This window comes from Manis pentadactyla, chromosome 2, assembly GCF_030020395.1.
Source record: "Manis pentadactyla isolate mManPen7 chromosome 2, mManPen7.hap1, whole genome shotgun sequence".
Taxonomy (NCBI): domain Eukaryota; kingdom Metazoa; phylum Chordata; class Mammalia; order Pholidota; family Manidae; genus Manis; species Manis pentadactyla.
This window is the reverse complement of record NC_080020.1, coordinates 175,750,501-175,765,519: the sequence shown is the minus strand read 5'-3', so window position 1 is coordinate 175,765,519 and position 15,019 is coordinate 175,750,501. Positions and strand designations below refer to the sequence as shown.

The 15,019-nt window shown below is 38.5% G+C and overlaps 1 protein-coding gene across 7 annotated transcripts in view; it reads left to right on the top strand.

The window, feature by feature from the left end:
* The window catches only part of ZNF638 (zinc finger protein 638), a 134,346-nt gene that overhangs the window by 39,262 nt on the left and 80,065 nt on the right, over positions 1-15,019 (top strand). The window contains exon 1 of one of the 7 annotated variants that reach the window (XM_036908335.2): positions 7,955-8,092. The exons of 5 other annotated variants lie outside the window; for them this stretch is intronic. The gene's annotated coding sequence lies outside the window, so the exon portion shown is untranslated. Of the gene's footprint in view, positions 1-7,954; positions 8,093-15,019 lie in introns of those variants that run through there. One more of the 7 variants, XM_036908336.2, reaches the window with a different exon arrangement.

Sequence of the window (15,019 nt, the reverse complement as noted above, 5' to 3'; positions counted from 1 at the left end):
ACTCCTCCCCTTTGGTAACCACTAGTTCATTCTTGGAGTCTGTGAGTCCGCTGTTATTTTGTTCCTTCAGTTTTCATTGTTATACTCCAAAAATGAGGGAAATCATTTGGCACCTGGCTTTCTCCGTCTGGCTTATTTCACTGAGCATAATATCCTCCAGCTCCATCCATGTTGTTGCAAATGGTAGGATTTGTTTCTTTCTTATGGCTGAATAGTATTCCATGGTGTATATGTACCACCTCTTCTTTATCCATTCATCTACTGATGGACACTTAGGTTGCTTCCATATCTTGGTTATTGTAAATAGTGCTGCAATAAACATAGGGGTGCTTATATCTTTTTGAATTTGAGAAGTTGTACTCTTGGGGTAAATCCCAAGGAGTGGGATTCCTGGGTCAAATGGTATTTTTATTTTTATTTTTTTGAGGAGCCTTCATATTGCTTTCCACAATGGTTGAACTAGCTTACATTCCCACCAGCAGTGTAGGAGGGGTCTCCTTTCTCCGCATCCTTGCCGGCATTTGTTTTTCTTAGTCTTTTTGATGCTGGCCATCCTTACTGGTGTAAGGTGATATCTCATTGTGGTTTTAATTTGCATTTCCCTGATGATTAGTGATGTGGAGCATCTTTTCATGTGTCTGTTGGCCATCTGAACTTCTTCTTTGGAGAGTTGTCTCTTTGTATCCTCTGCCCATTTTTTAATCGGGTTATTTGCTTTTTGGGTGTTGAGGCATGTGAGTTCTTTATACATTTTGGATGTTAACCCCTGGTCAGATATGTCATTTACAAATATATTTTTCCATACTGTAGGATGCCTTTTTGTTCTGTTGATGGTGTCCTTTGCTATACAGAAACTTTTTAGTTTGATGTAGTCCCATAAGTTCATTTGTTCCCCTTTCTCGAGGAGATGCATTCAGGAAGAATTTTCTCATGCTTATATTCAGGAGATTTTTGCCTATGTTGTCTTCTAAGAGTTTTATAGTTTCATGACTTACATTCGGGTTTTTGATGCATTTCAAGTTTACTTTTCTGTATGGAGTTAAACAATAACCAGTTTCATTCTCTTGCATGTAGTTGTCCAGGTTTGCCAACACCAGTTTTGAAGAGGCTGTCATTTCCCTATTGTAAATCCATGGCTCCTTTATCGTATATTAATTGACCATATATGGTTGGGTTTATATCTGGGCTCTTTAGTCTGTTCCATTGGTCTATGGTTCTGTTCTTGTGTCAGTACCAAATTGTCTTGATTACTGTGGCTTTGTAGTAGAGCTTGAAGTTGGGGAACATAATTCCCTCTGCTTTTTCTTTCTTCTCAGAACTGCTTTGGCCATTCAGGGTCTTTTGTAGTTCCATATGAATTTTAGAGTGATTTGCTCTAGTTCATTGAAAATGCTATTTGTATTTTGATAGGAATTGCATTGAATCTGTGTATTGCTTTAGGCAGGATGGCCATTGTGACAATATTAATTCTTCCTATCCATGAGCATGGGATGTGTTTCCATTTATTGGTATCTTCTTTAATTTCTCTCATGAGTGTCTTGTAGTTTTCAGAGTATAGGTCTATCACTTCCTTGGTTAGGTTTATTGTTAGGTATTTTATTCTTTTTGATGCAACTGTGAATGGAATTGTTTTCCTGATTTTTCTTTCTGCTAGTTGATCGTTAGTGTATAGGAATGCAACAGATTTCTGTGTATTAATTTTGTATCCCGCAACTTTGCTGAATTCAGATATTAGATCTAGTAGTTTTGGAGCGGATTCTTTAGGGTTTTTTATGTACAATATCATGTCTTCTGCAAACAGGGACAGTTTAACTTCTTCCTTGCCAATCTGGATGCATTTTATTTCTTTGTGTTTTCTGATTGCCATGGCTAGGACCTCCAGTACTAGGTTGAATAGAAGTGGGGAGAATGGGCATCCTTGTCGTGTTCCTGATCTTAAAGGAAAAGCTTTCAGCTTCTTACTTTTAAGTGTGATGTTGGCAGTAGGTTTGTCATATCTGGCCTTTATTATGTTGAGATACTTGCCCTCTATACCCATTTTGTTGAGAGTTTTTATCATGAATGGATGTTGAATTTTGTCAAATGCTTTTTCAGCATCTATGGAGATGATCATGTGGTTTTTGTCCTTTTTGTTGATGTGGTGGATGATGTTGATGGATTTTTGAATGTTGTATCATTCTTGCATCCCTGGAATAAATCCTACTTGATCATGATGGATGATTTTTTAATGTATTTTTGAATTCGGTTTGCTAATATTTTGTTGAGTATTTTTACATCTTTGTTCATCAGGGATATTGTTCTGTAATTTTCTTTTTTGTGGTGTCATTGTCTGGTTTTGGTATTTGGGTGGTGCTAGCTTCATAGAATGAGTTTGGAAGTATTCCCTCTTCTTCTACTCTTTGGAAAACTTCAAGGAGGATGGGTATTAAGTTTTCAGTAAATGTTTGATAAAATTCAACAGTGAAGCCATTTGGTCCAGGAGTTTGGTTCTTAGGTACTTTTCTGATTACCAGTTCAATTTCATTGCTGGTAATTGGTCTGTTCAGATTTTCTGTTTCTTTCTGGGTCAGCCTTGGAAGGTTGTGTTTTTCTAGAAAGTTGCCCACTTCTTCTAGGTTATCCAGTTTGTTAGCATATCATTTTTCATAGTATTCTCTAATAATTCTTTGTATTTCTGTATTGCCCATAGTGATTTTTCTTTTCTCATTTCTGTTTTTGTTTCTGTGTGTGGACTCTTTTTTTCTTGATAAGTCTGGCTAGGGGTTTATCTATTTTGTTTATTTTCTTGAAGAATGAGCTCTTGTGTTCATCGATATTTTCTATTGTTTTATTCTTTATGCTCTAATCTTTATTATGTCCCTCCTTCTACTGACTTTGGTCCCCATTTGTTCTTCTTTTCCTAGTTTCATTAATTGTGAGTTTAGGTGTTCATATGGAATTGTTCTTTTCAGAGGTAGGCCTGTATTGCAATATACTTTCCTCTTAGCACAGACTTCACTGCGTCCCACAGATTTTTGTGGTGTTGAATTATTGTTGTCATTTGTCTCCGTATACTGCTTGATCTCTGTTTTTATTTGGTCATTGATCCATTGGTTATTTAGGAGCATGTTGTGAAGCCTCCATATGTTTGTGGGATTTTTTAATTTTCTTTTCATAATTTATTTCTAGTTTCATACCTTTATGGTCTGAGAAACTGGTTGGTACAATTTCAATCTGTTTGATTTTACTGAGGCTCTTTTCTGGCCTCATATATGATCTATACTTGTAAATGTTCTATGTGCACTTGAGAAGAATGTGTATTTTGCTGCTTTCAGGTGTAGAGTTCAGTAGATGTCTGTTAGGTCCATATGTTCTAATGTGTTGCTCAGTGCCTCTGTCTCCTTACTTATTTTGTGTCTGGTTGATCTGTCCTTCATTGTGAGTGGAGTGTTGAAGTCTCCTAGATTGAATGCAGTGCATTCTATTTCCCCTTTTAATTGAGTTAGTATTTGTTTCACATATGTAGGTGCTTCTGTATTGGGTGCATAGATATTTATAATGGTTATATCTTCTTGTTTGATTGACCCCTTTATCATTATGTAATGTGGTTCTTTGTCTCTTGTGACTTTCTTTGTTTTGAAGTCTATTTTGTCTGATACAAGTACTGCAACTCCTTCTTTTTTCTCCCTAGTAGTTGCATGAAATATCTTTTTCCATCCCTTCACTTTCAGTCTGTATATGTCTTTGGGTTTAAAGTGAATCTCCTGTATGCACATATAGATAGGTCTTGTTTTTTTATCCATTCAGTGACTATATGTCTTTTGATTGGTACATTCAGTCCATTTACATTTAGGGTGATTATCGATTGGTATGTACTTATTGTCATTGCAGGCTTTAGATTTGTGGTTACCAAAGGTTCAAGGTTAACTTCCTTACTATCTAAGAGTCTAATTTAACTCAGGTAATATGGTATTACAAACACAATTTAAAGGTTCTTTTTTTCTCCTTTTCTTCCTCCTCCATTCTTTATATATTAGGTATCATATTCTGTACTCTTTGTGTATCCCTTAACTGACTTTGGGGATAGTTGATTTAATTTTGCATTTGCTTAGTAATTAAGTGTTCTACTTTCTTTACTGCAGTTTTATTACCTCTGGTGACAGCTAGTAAACCTTAGGAACACTTCCATCTACAACAGTCCCTCCAAAATACACTGTAGAAATGGTTTATTGGAGGTAAATTCTCTCAGCTTTTGCTTATCTGGAAATTATTTAATCCCTCCTTCAAATTTACATGATAATCTCTCCAGATAAAGTATTCTTGGTTTGAGGCCCTTCTTCTTCATTGCATTAGATATATCATGCCACTTCCTTCTGGCCTGTAAGGTTTCTGCTGAGAAGTCTGATGATAGCCTGATGGGCTTTCCTTTGTATGTGATCTTATTTCTCTTTCTGGCTGCTTTTAGTAGTCTGTCCTTATCCTTGATTTTTGCTGTTTTAATTACTATATGTCTTGGTGTTGTCTTTCTTGGGTCCCTTGTGTTGGGAGATGTGTGCACCTCCATTGCCTGAGAGACTATCTCCTTCCCCAGATTGGGGAAGTTTTCAGCAGTTATCTCCACAAAGACACTTTCTATCCCGTTTTCTCTCTCTTCTTCTTCTGGTACTGCTGTAATGCAAATATTGTTCCATTTTGATTGATCACACAGTTCTCTGAATATTCTTTCATTCTTAGAGATCCTTTTTTCTCTCTGTGCCTCAGCTTCTTTGTATTCCTCTTCTCTAATTTCTATTTCATTTATCATCTCCTCCACCTTATCTAAGCTGCTTTTAATACCCTCCATTGTACTCTTCAATAGTTGGATCTCTGACTGGATTAATTCCTGAGTTCTTGAATATTTTTCTGTACCTCCATGAACATATTAATGATTTTTATTTTGAAATCCCTTTCAGGAAGATTCATGAGGTTGAGTTCATTTGAATCTTTCACAGGTGTTGTATTCATAGTTTTACGTTGAACCAGGTTCCTTTGGCATTTCATATTTGTATGTGGCGCCCTCTAGTGCCCAGAAGCTCTACTCCTTGGAGCTTCTCAGCCCCTGGAGCTATGTTGGCGGTTGCAAGGGAGTGGTTATGCCTGCCTCCACTGCCAGAACCAGTGGGCCAAGGACACAGGTATAAGACTCTATGCTTTGCATTTGTAGTTGCTGTAGATGGGACTTTCCTGTAGCTGGCCTAACACCAGGGTAGGTTTTGCCAGTTTGCGGGCCAGATGGGGCTGGCTGGGAGAAAGGTGCAGTAGGCTGCATATCACGGAGGTGGTCCTTGGAGCTCCATAGCCAGCCAGGGAGCTGGAGTACCTGAAGATCAAGAAAGTTTCCAACCTGCTGGGCAGAGGGCACCTGGACAATTTTGTCTACCTGTCCTTTCTTCTGAGCAATAAGCTCTGTGAAATCCTTGCCCCTTTAGCAGCCTTCTTGCTGTTAGGAAGTCTCTCAGACTGCCCGCCTTTCTTTGGTGCCAGAGCAGCTGTATATGGATCCTTGCTTTACACAAGCGGCTGGAATCTCAGTCTCTCCAGGTATTCTGCCTGTCTTAGCTTTCCAACCCCCTAATCACGAGAGTATCATGAAAGCTCCATGAAATGTAGGTTTTTGCTCCCAGAGCAGATCTCCAGAGTTAGGTGTTCAGCCATCCCATGCCTCTACTCCCTCCCTGCTCCATTTCTCTTCCTCCTGCTGGTGAGCTGGGGTGGGGGAAGGGCTTGGGTCCTGCCAGGCCAGGGCTTTGGTCTACTACCCAGTTCCATGAGGTTTATTCTTTTCTCTAGGTGTATGCAGTTTGGCACAGCCCTCTTTCCTGTTGCTCTTTCAGGATTAGTCATATTAATTATACTTTCATATTATATGAAGTTTTAGGAGGAAGCCTCTGTCTCACCTTTCACGCCACCATCTATTTTCGGAAGAGGGAATTTCTATAAGCTTGTTGGAAAATATTTTGATAGTACCAAGTAACATTGAACCCACCTATCCTTTAATCCTTTAATCTAGCAGTCTCACTATTGGGATTCTAGACTCTAGAAATAAGAATATCAGTTCTTTGAGCTTTATGCAGCCCTTGTAGTATCAAAAATACTGAAAATAACTTCAGTGTTCCACAACAGGGTGAATAATTGATTGTGGAGCCATCCTATGAATATGATACAATCATTAAAAAAGAGAGTGTACTTGAGGAAATGTCAGTAATCATAAAAGGAAAGAGTAGGCTAATGTGTGAGTTTTTGGAAAAAAAGAATAAAAACGATTTCCCATTACATGGAAATACACATTTGTGTATGTTTGCATGAATGTAAAGAAATGTATGGATGGAAACACATCAAGTTCAACATTGGTTATTTGGAGTTTGGGAGAACTTGTTGGCTGTTCTCTGTTGTTTTTGGCTTGTTGCCTTGTGCAGGATTTTTAGTTTTAAATGAAAATCCAGTAAGATACGTTTTATAAAAGACTTCTTTCAGCCTTTTCTATGCTTATTTGAATGTGAATAAAAGAAATACATCTACTTGGGTGCTAGGTAAAACTGATGTATGAGAGTCAAGGACGGTGGTGTGATATCCATATGGCAGGCACTGTGGTTTCCAGATTTTGCCCAGTGATTTTTTTCATGTTGGTGTAGTAGTGTGGCCTTGAGAAGTTGCTCAAGTTCTCTCAGCCCAAGGTTTTTCATCATTGACATTAACGTTAAAAGTATCTACTACATGACCCAGGAATCCCACTCCTTGGAATTTACCCAAAGAATACAACTTCTCAGATTCAAAAAGACATATGCACCCCTATGTTTATCGCAGCACTTTTTACAACAGCCAAGATATGGAAGCAACCTAAGTGTCCATCAGTAGATGAATGGATAAAGAAGATGTGGTACATGTACACAAAGGAATACTATTCAGCCACAAGAAAGAAACAAATCCTATCATTTGCAACAGCATGGATGGAGCTGGAGGACATTATGCTTAGTGAAATAAGCCAGGCAGAGAAAGACAAATACCAAGTGATTTCCCTCATTTGTGGAGTATAACAATGAAGCAAAACTGAAGGAACAAAATAGCAGCAGACTCAGAGACTCCAAGAATGAACTAGTGGTTACCAAAGGGGAAGGGTGTGGGAGGGCTGGTGGGGAGGGAGGGAGAAGGGGATTGAGAGGTATTATGTTCAGTACACATGGTGTGGGGGATCACGGGGAGAACAGTATAGCACAGAGAAGGCACATAGGGGATCTGTGGCATCTTTCTGCCCTGATGGACAGTGACTGTATTGGGGTATGGGTGGGGACTTTCTAATATGGATAAATGTGGTAACCACATTGTTTTTTCATGTGAAACCTTCATAAGAGTGTATATAAATCATACCTTAATAATAATAATAATGAAGTATCTACCACACAGGGAAATATTTTTACTGTGAAATGACACATGGAAGGATTTTCTGTAGTCAGCTTTCAGCTCAATAAACATTAATTGAATTCTGATTTCCTGATATTTTCATTAGCTATGATATACATCACATCATTGCTATAGCGATGCAAACATTAAGATATATAAGGTGTGAGGATAAAGGTAGGCAAAAATCTTAAAATGCAAAACATTGTATGTATTTTATACAGAGCATTTATGTATATCTATACAGAGCATATATATGTGCATCTATACAAAGCAAGACATCTAGTGCCAGAAAAATATTAGCTATTTTAATGTATAACTGAAGGCAAAAATAGGGAAGACTTTATGGAGGAGGTGAGGCGACACAGGTGTTCAAGCACGTGCAAAGGCTCCCGAACAGGCAGGCATCGATACCGGCGCCTTGAGTTTTGCAGTAGACGCTCGGCAAGCCACACGCGCGAGCGCCCCCTTCCGGATCCGCGCTCCTCCGGCCCCTCCGGGCAGCGCGGTGCCGGCGGTACGCAGGCGCCAAGAGCAGATGAGGGCTCGCAGAGGCTCGACAGGCGCGCATGCGTGCAGCTCTTTGGAGGCGGTATCTTCTTCGGCGTCCAGAGTGGAGGCTGAGTGCTAAACTGTGTGGGGCGCAAATGGGATCCGGCTTTTAGTCGGGTAGGCATAGGTAGGACCGCTGCCTTGTGGGGAGTAGAGGTCTGGAAGGCGGGAGCCCATAGCGTGGGAATCCCGAGACTTTTCTGTAAGATGCGGGCCGACTATTGTATCTGTGTCGCAGCGGCTGCGCACAAAATGGCGGCGGGCAGACGGCGGGGGCGGGAGGAGGTTGGGGGACCCTCGGGAAGCGAAGGGAAGGGAAGCTTGGCTGCTCCGCTACCGCGTCGGTTCACCTCACTGCCCCGGAGGGCCGGGGCTGGCGCCCGTGGTAGGACCTTGCTTCATGAAGAGCCGCTCGACGCCGTTGCTCTGGGCCGAGGAACGAGAACAGCCCTTTGGCAAGGCCGTGGCGGCCCCTTCCCCACCGGCGCAGGGCCTGCCGAGTCGCGTCAGCCCTCACAGCCAGAGGAAGCTGAGGGAGCACCGAGGAGGGAGTAACCGTTTCTATCGGGCTTGGAAGAGAGGCGGTGGAGCTTGAGCTGAGCCCTTTGGCAAACGATGTGCAAGAAGTGTGGAGAGAAGAGCATGTTTGTGTTTGGGGCTGAGGAAGGGGGAGTTGGGATGAAGGAAATGTTGCGATGCAGCGGCTTTTCTGGTGGTGTTTCTTATACCTGCATTGAGCGAGTATGAAAGCAGAGAAAATGTCACCTCTGTGCGTGATACAGAGGGCTCATAAGTAGTTCTGATACTTATTTCCAGTTTCTCAGAGAAATCGCGAATACGGTTCGTCATTAATATGTTTTTGTGTGATTCTTGGGCCCCGTTCTGTTAAAGGGTGGGGAAGAATGTATTCCACATGGATGAATCCTTGAGGACGTTTGAAACAAATCTTTTGTTGTTTGAAGTAATTGCAAATGAGGGAGACAGTACAAAGTCTTTAATTGAACTAGACAGTGAAGGCTGCTTTAAACTAATTTTTCTGAATCCAGAGATGTGGTTTTGGGCGAAATTTGAAAAAAAAAAAAAACAACAACTTTTAATTTGAAGGAGTTCTGAAGATAGTTACCAAGATCCAGCAGCTTAGGTTGGTTGGAATTCTTTCTCTAATGAGCTTTAGAATTGCGCACAGAAATTTTCTTCTGAGTTTTTAATTTTTTTGCGAAGAGGTAACTTCATTTTTCAGGAGTTTGCTAATTCAGATTTGGAAATAAAATTGATAAACGAAAAAAATTTATAGAAGTGAATTTCATGGGTTTTATGTAGAAAATGCATAATTTACATTATTTGAGCAGCTTTGAAATTTGACGATTAGGCATTGTAGACTTAGTGAGGTTATATTGCATTCTTTTTTTAAACTTGACAGCATTTTATGCACTTTTTATGTATCCCCATACTCTGTAATCTGTACTTTTAAATCATAATGTGGAATCCAACGTGTTAATAACGCTAAGATATGCTGGGCGATTCCCTCCTTGGTTGTTTGTGTTGGAACCAAGTGAGAGAAAAGATAAAATAGTTGGAAGAAAACACAAAATCTCATTCGTTTTTATTAACTAGTTTTCAGATTGTATTTATTCATGTCATACATGTCTATAACCTTGAATATTGGTTATATTTTAGTTTTGTAATTTCTTGTATTTTGTTATGGAGCATGTGTATAGCAGATACTCCAAAAATGCTCCTTAAAATCGGTGATCATTTTGTACTTTGTGGCTGTCTTAAACATTTTCTCTTCGTTGCTCTTAAGGTGATCTCTGGAAATTTTGTTTTTATATAGTGAAAGGAAATGGGAGGCTTAGGTTAGGGCAAAGAGAATAGACTTTGGAATCAGAAGATCTGGATTCGAGTCCCTATTTTCCTTTTACTGTATGTGAGATTATGAGTAAATTACTTTAGTCTTTATGAACTTTTGTTTCTTTACCTATAAAATGGTAACAATACTACTAGCTTGGGAAGTTCCTAAACCATGGCACGTAGTAGGTACTTAGTAATTGTTAGCTGTTAATTTTTAAGTGCTTAGACAGTACGGTATTAAAAAAATACTAAAATTGCCACCTGTGGATAAAATACAAGAGGCTTGGAAAGGAATTTAGATTAAATTGATAGGATTTTGGAGCCGAAAGATCATCTAGTCTAATTAAAATAATTTGTGCCTCTCTAAACTTTATATATGCCTCTTTGTAGTGCTTACCAAATTATAACCATTTATTTATATGCTTATTCATCTTTATATCGGTCCCAGTGCCTGGTATGTATTTGATGATCATGTGTTGAGTGAATGAATTCAGCTGGTAGTTTCCAGAAAGTGGATAAGAGCATGATTTGAGGTCCAAATCATGCTTGTTCTACTATGACTTAATATGTACTGGTGAAGGTTCGAATAATTGTCCAAATTCTTAATAAAATACATTACATAGTAAAAATCAGTGCTTCCAGTATGGGTACCCGGTAACGTAGTTGGGGTTGTTTTGCAAGGAAACAGGAGTTACTATTGAAATGTGGTTTAGAGATCCTCCAAACAGAAAGTAATTGTATTTGTGGGTAAAGCCAATATGCCCCTGTTTGCATCCAGCTTTACTTTTTCATTGCTTCAGCTTTATTTACTGTTTTCTGAAATTTGTGGTTGAAAATGAAATTGGAAGGAAAATAGGTATATGAAAGATAAGGTAATAATGGAAGGGAGGAAGGGTGAGGAAAAGGTGAGGTATAGAAATAAAACACATAGCTATAATAACCAGTGAGGGTCAAGAAAAGGGTTTTGTATTGGAAAGAAGGAAGTATAGGAGAAACAAGTTTAAGGTAGACGTATATTGATACTTTCTTACTGGTAAACTTGGGGTATGTATATTTTGGATTTTTTTTTCAACTTTTTTGAACCCCTTCAATACCAAAATGCATGTATTCTAGTTTTAAGCTTTTAGACTTTTTTCCTGCTTTATTTACAGCCTTCATTTTTTAAAACTGTCACCTAATTTCCCTGTTGTCCTGCTAATGAGTAAATGTTGCCAACTTTCTTTTCTTTGGGATTTCTTCAAAAATTTTTTTATTATGGAAATTTTAAACATATACAAAAGCAGAGATTTATTACATACTGATTTTATAGTATATAATGAGTCATTGTAGGATTCACCCATGAACCTGTCACCCTTCTTCAACTATTACAAACTAATGGTCAATCTTGTTTCTATTCTCCACTGTATTATTTTTAAGCAAATCCTGTACATATCATTCATCAGTTTATAATTCAGAATTTTTCTCTAAAATATTTAGAGAAAAATAAATGCTTCTCACAACTAAAATACTGATAATTCCTTAATGTAAGATAGTATTCAAATTTCCTCAAATGTGTCGTACACCATGTGTGTATGTGAGTTTGATTTCGATTTCTACTACCATTTGAAGTTTTCAGAAATTACCCATCTTAAAAAAGTAACAAATACCTACCTACTTTTATTTTTTCCTACCTACTTCTTACGCATTTTGTTTACTAACATTTTTTGAGCACATCTTGTGAGGAGGTATAATCCTGACAATTACAATATAATTGTAATCCTCATATCAACATTCTGAATGTTGATACTCTTTTTATTCACGTTTTTCACATTGAGGAAACTGAGGTTTGGGTTAACCAGTTTGCTCAGTGTCACATTTTTAGCAAACCGCAGGAACAGAACTGGAACACTGAATCTGGGGTCTCAGTTCGGAAAAAAAACACTAGCTACGTATGTTAACTCCCATTAGTGGTAATGGGAGTTAACCAGTTTTGTATGAAGTCATTCACTGGCACTCCTCCTAGCAGGGTGGGTATCTTCAGATGAGTGGAAATTTCCCTAAAGATCAGACAAATTATTGTGGATTGCATAATGAGTTGACTAGCACTCAGTAGTTAGGAAGCGAACGTGATGCAGTAAAAGAAGGGCCAAATCCAAAAATGTGTTTAGGGCTAATGCCCTTTATCATGTTGCAGGTTTTCTGCCTGTTGCCATGCTTGTAGTCCTTTTTTAACTTCAGTATGTAGTTAAGAAGTGAAGTCTGATGTTGGACTTAAAAGGTTGGGTCATTAGCCTTTTTTTTCTTAGACTCTGTATACTCTTTTACTTTTTTATTTATTTATATATTTATTTTTGGTATCATTAATACACAGTTACATGAGCAACACTGTAGTTACTAGATTCCCCTCATTATCAAGTCTCCACCACATACCCCATTACAGTCACTGTCCTTCAGTGTAGTAAGATGCTGTAGAATCACTATTTGTCTTCTCTGTGCGATACTGCCTTCCCCATGACCACCCCCTACATTATGTCTGCTAATCGTAATGCCCCTTTGTCCCCTTCTCCCTCCCTTCTCACCCATCCTCCCCAGTCCCTTTCCCTTTGGTAACTGTTAGTCCATTCTTGGGTTCTGTGAGTGTGCTGCTGTTTTGTTCCTTCAGTTTTTTCTTTGTTCTTATACTCCACAGATCAGTGAAATCATTTCATAACTTTTCTTTCTGTGCCTGGCTTATTTCACTGAGCATAATATCCTCCAGCTCCATCCATGTTGTTGCAAATGGTAGGATTAGTTTCTTAGGGCTGAATAGTATTGCATTGTGTATATGTACCACCTTTTCTTTATCCATTCATCTACTAATGGACACTTAGGTTGCTTGTTTCTTGGTTATTGTAAATAGTGCTGTGATAAACAGAGGTGTGCATATTTCTTTTTCAAGCTGAGAACTTGTAATCTTTGGGTAGATTCCTAGGAGTGGGATTCCTGGGTCAAATGGTATTTCTATTTTTAGTTTTTTGAGGAACCTCCATACTGCTTTCCACAGTGGTTGAACTAGCTTACATTCCCACCAGCAGGGTGGGGGGGTTCCCCTTTCTCTGCATCCTCTCCAGCATTTGTTGTTCTTAGTCTTTTTCATGCTGGCCATTCTTACTGGTGTGAAGTGAAACCTCATTGTAGTTTCAGTTTGCATTTCCCTGAAGATTAGTGATGTGTGGAGCATCTTTTCATGGGCCTGTTGGCCATCTGAATTTCTTCTTTGGAGAATTGCTTCTTCATATCCTCTGCCCATTTATTCACTAGGTTATTTGCTTTTTGGGTGTTGAGGCCTGTGAGTTCTTTATATATTTTGGATGTTAACCTCTTGTCGGATATGTCATTTACAAATATACTCTCCCATACTGTAGGATGCCTTTTTGTTCTGTTGATGGTGTCCTTTGCTTACAGAAGCTTTTTAGTTTGATGTAGTCCCATGAGTTCATTTTTGCTTTTGTTTCCCTTGCTCGAGGAGATGTGTTCAGGAAGAAGTTGCTCATGTTTATATGCAGGAGATTTTAGCCCGTGTTGTCTTCTAAGAGTTTAATGGTTTCACAACTTACATTCAGGTCTTTGATCCATTTCGAGTTTACTTTTGTGTATAGGGTTAAACAATAACCAGTTGTATTCTTTTGCATGTAGCTGTACAGTTTTGCCAGTACCAGTTTTGAAGAGGCTGTCATTTCCCCACTGTAAGTCCATGGCTCCTTTATCGTATATTAATTGACCATATATGGTTGGGTTTATATCTGGGCTCTCTAGTCTGTTCCAGTGGTCTATGGTTCTGTTCTTGTGCCAGTACCAAATTGTCTTGATTACTGTGGCTTTGTAGTAGAGCTTGAAGTTGGGGAGCATAATCTCCCCTGCTTTATTCTTCCTTCTCAGAATTGCTTTGGCTTTTCGGGGTCTTTTATGGTTCCGTATGAATCTTAGAATGATTTGCTCTGCTTCATTGAAGAATGCTGTTTTGTATTTTGATAGGAATTGCATTAAATCTGTGTATTGCTTTAGGCAGGATGGCCATTTTGACAGTATTCTTCCTATCCATGAGCACCAGATTTGTTTCCATTTATTGGTATCTTCTTTAATTTCTTTCATGACTGTCATGTAGTTTTGGAATATAGTTCTTTCACTTCCTTGGTTAGGTTTATTCTTAGGTATTTTATTCTTTTTGACGCAATTGTGAATGGAATTGTTCTCCTGATTTCTCTTTCTGCTAGTTGATCGTTAGTGTATAGGAATGCAACAGATTTCTGTGTATTAATTTCGTATCCTGCAACTTTGCTGAATTTAGATATTAGTTCTAGTAGTTTGAGAGTGGTTTTTTAGGGTTTTTTATGGACAATATCATGTCATCTGCAAACAGGGACAGTTTAACTTCTTCCTTGCCAATCTGGATGTCTTTTATTTCTTTGTGTTTTCTGATTGCCATGGCTAGGACTTCCAGCTGAACTATGTTGAATAAAAGCATCCTTGTCTTGTTCCCAATCTTAAGGAAAAGCTTTCAGCTTCTTGCTGTTAAGTATAATGTTGGCTGTGGGTTTGTCATATGGCCTTTGTTATGTTGAGGTACTTGCACTCTATACCCATTTTGTTGAGAGTTTTTATCATGAATGGATGTTGAATTTTGTCAAATGCTTTTTCAGCATCTATGGAGATGATCATGTGGTTTTTGTCCTTTTTGATGATGCGGTGGATGATGTTGATGGATTTTTTAATGTTGTACCATCCTTGCATCCCTAGAATAAATCCTACTTGATCATGATGGATGGTCTTTTTGAAGTATTTTTGAATTCGGTTTGCTAATCTTTTGTTGAGTATTTTTGCATCTTTGTTCATCAGGGATATTGTTCTGTAATTTTCTTTTTTTGTGGTGTCTTTGGTATTAGAGTGATGCTGGCATCATAGAATGAGTTTGGGAGTATTCCCTTTTCTTCTGCTTTTTGGAAAACTTTAAGGAGGATGGGTATTATTGGGTCTTCGCTAAATATTTGTTAAAATTCAGCAGTGAAGCCATCTCGTCCAGGAGTTTTGTTCTTAGGTACTTTTTTGATTACCAATTCAATTTCGTTGCTGCTAGTTGGTCTGTTCAGATTCTCTGTTTCTTTCTGGGTCAGCCTTGGAATGTTGTATTTTTCTAGAAAGTTGTCCATTTCTTCTAGGTTATCCAGTTTGTTAGCATACAGTTTTT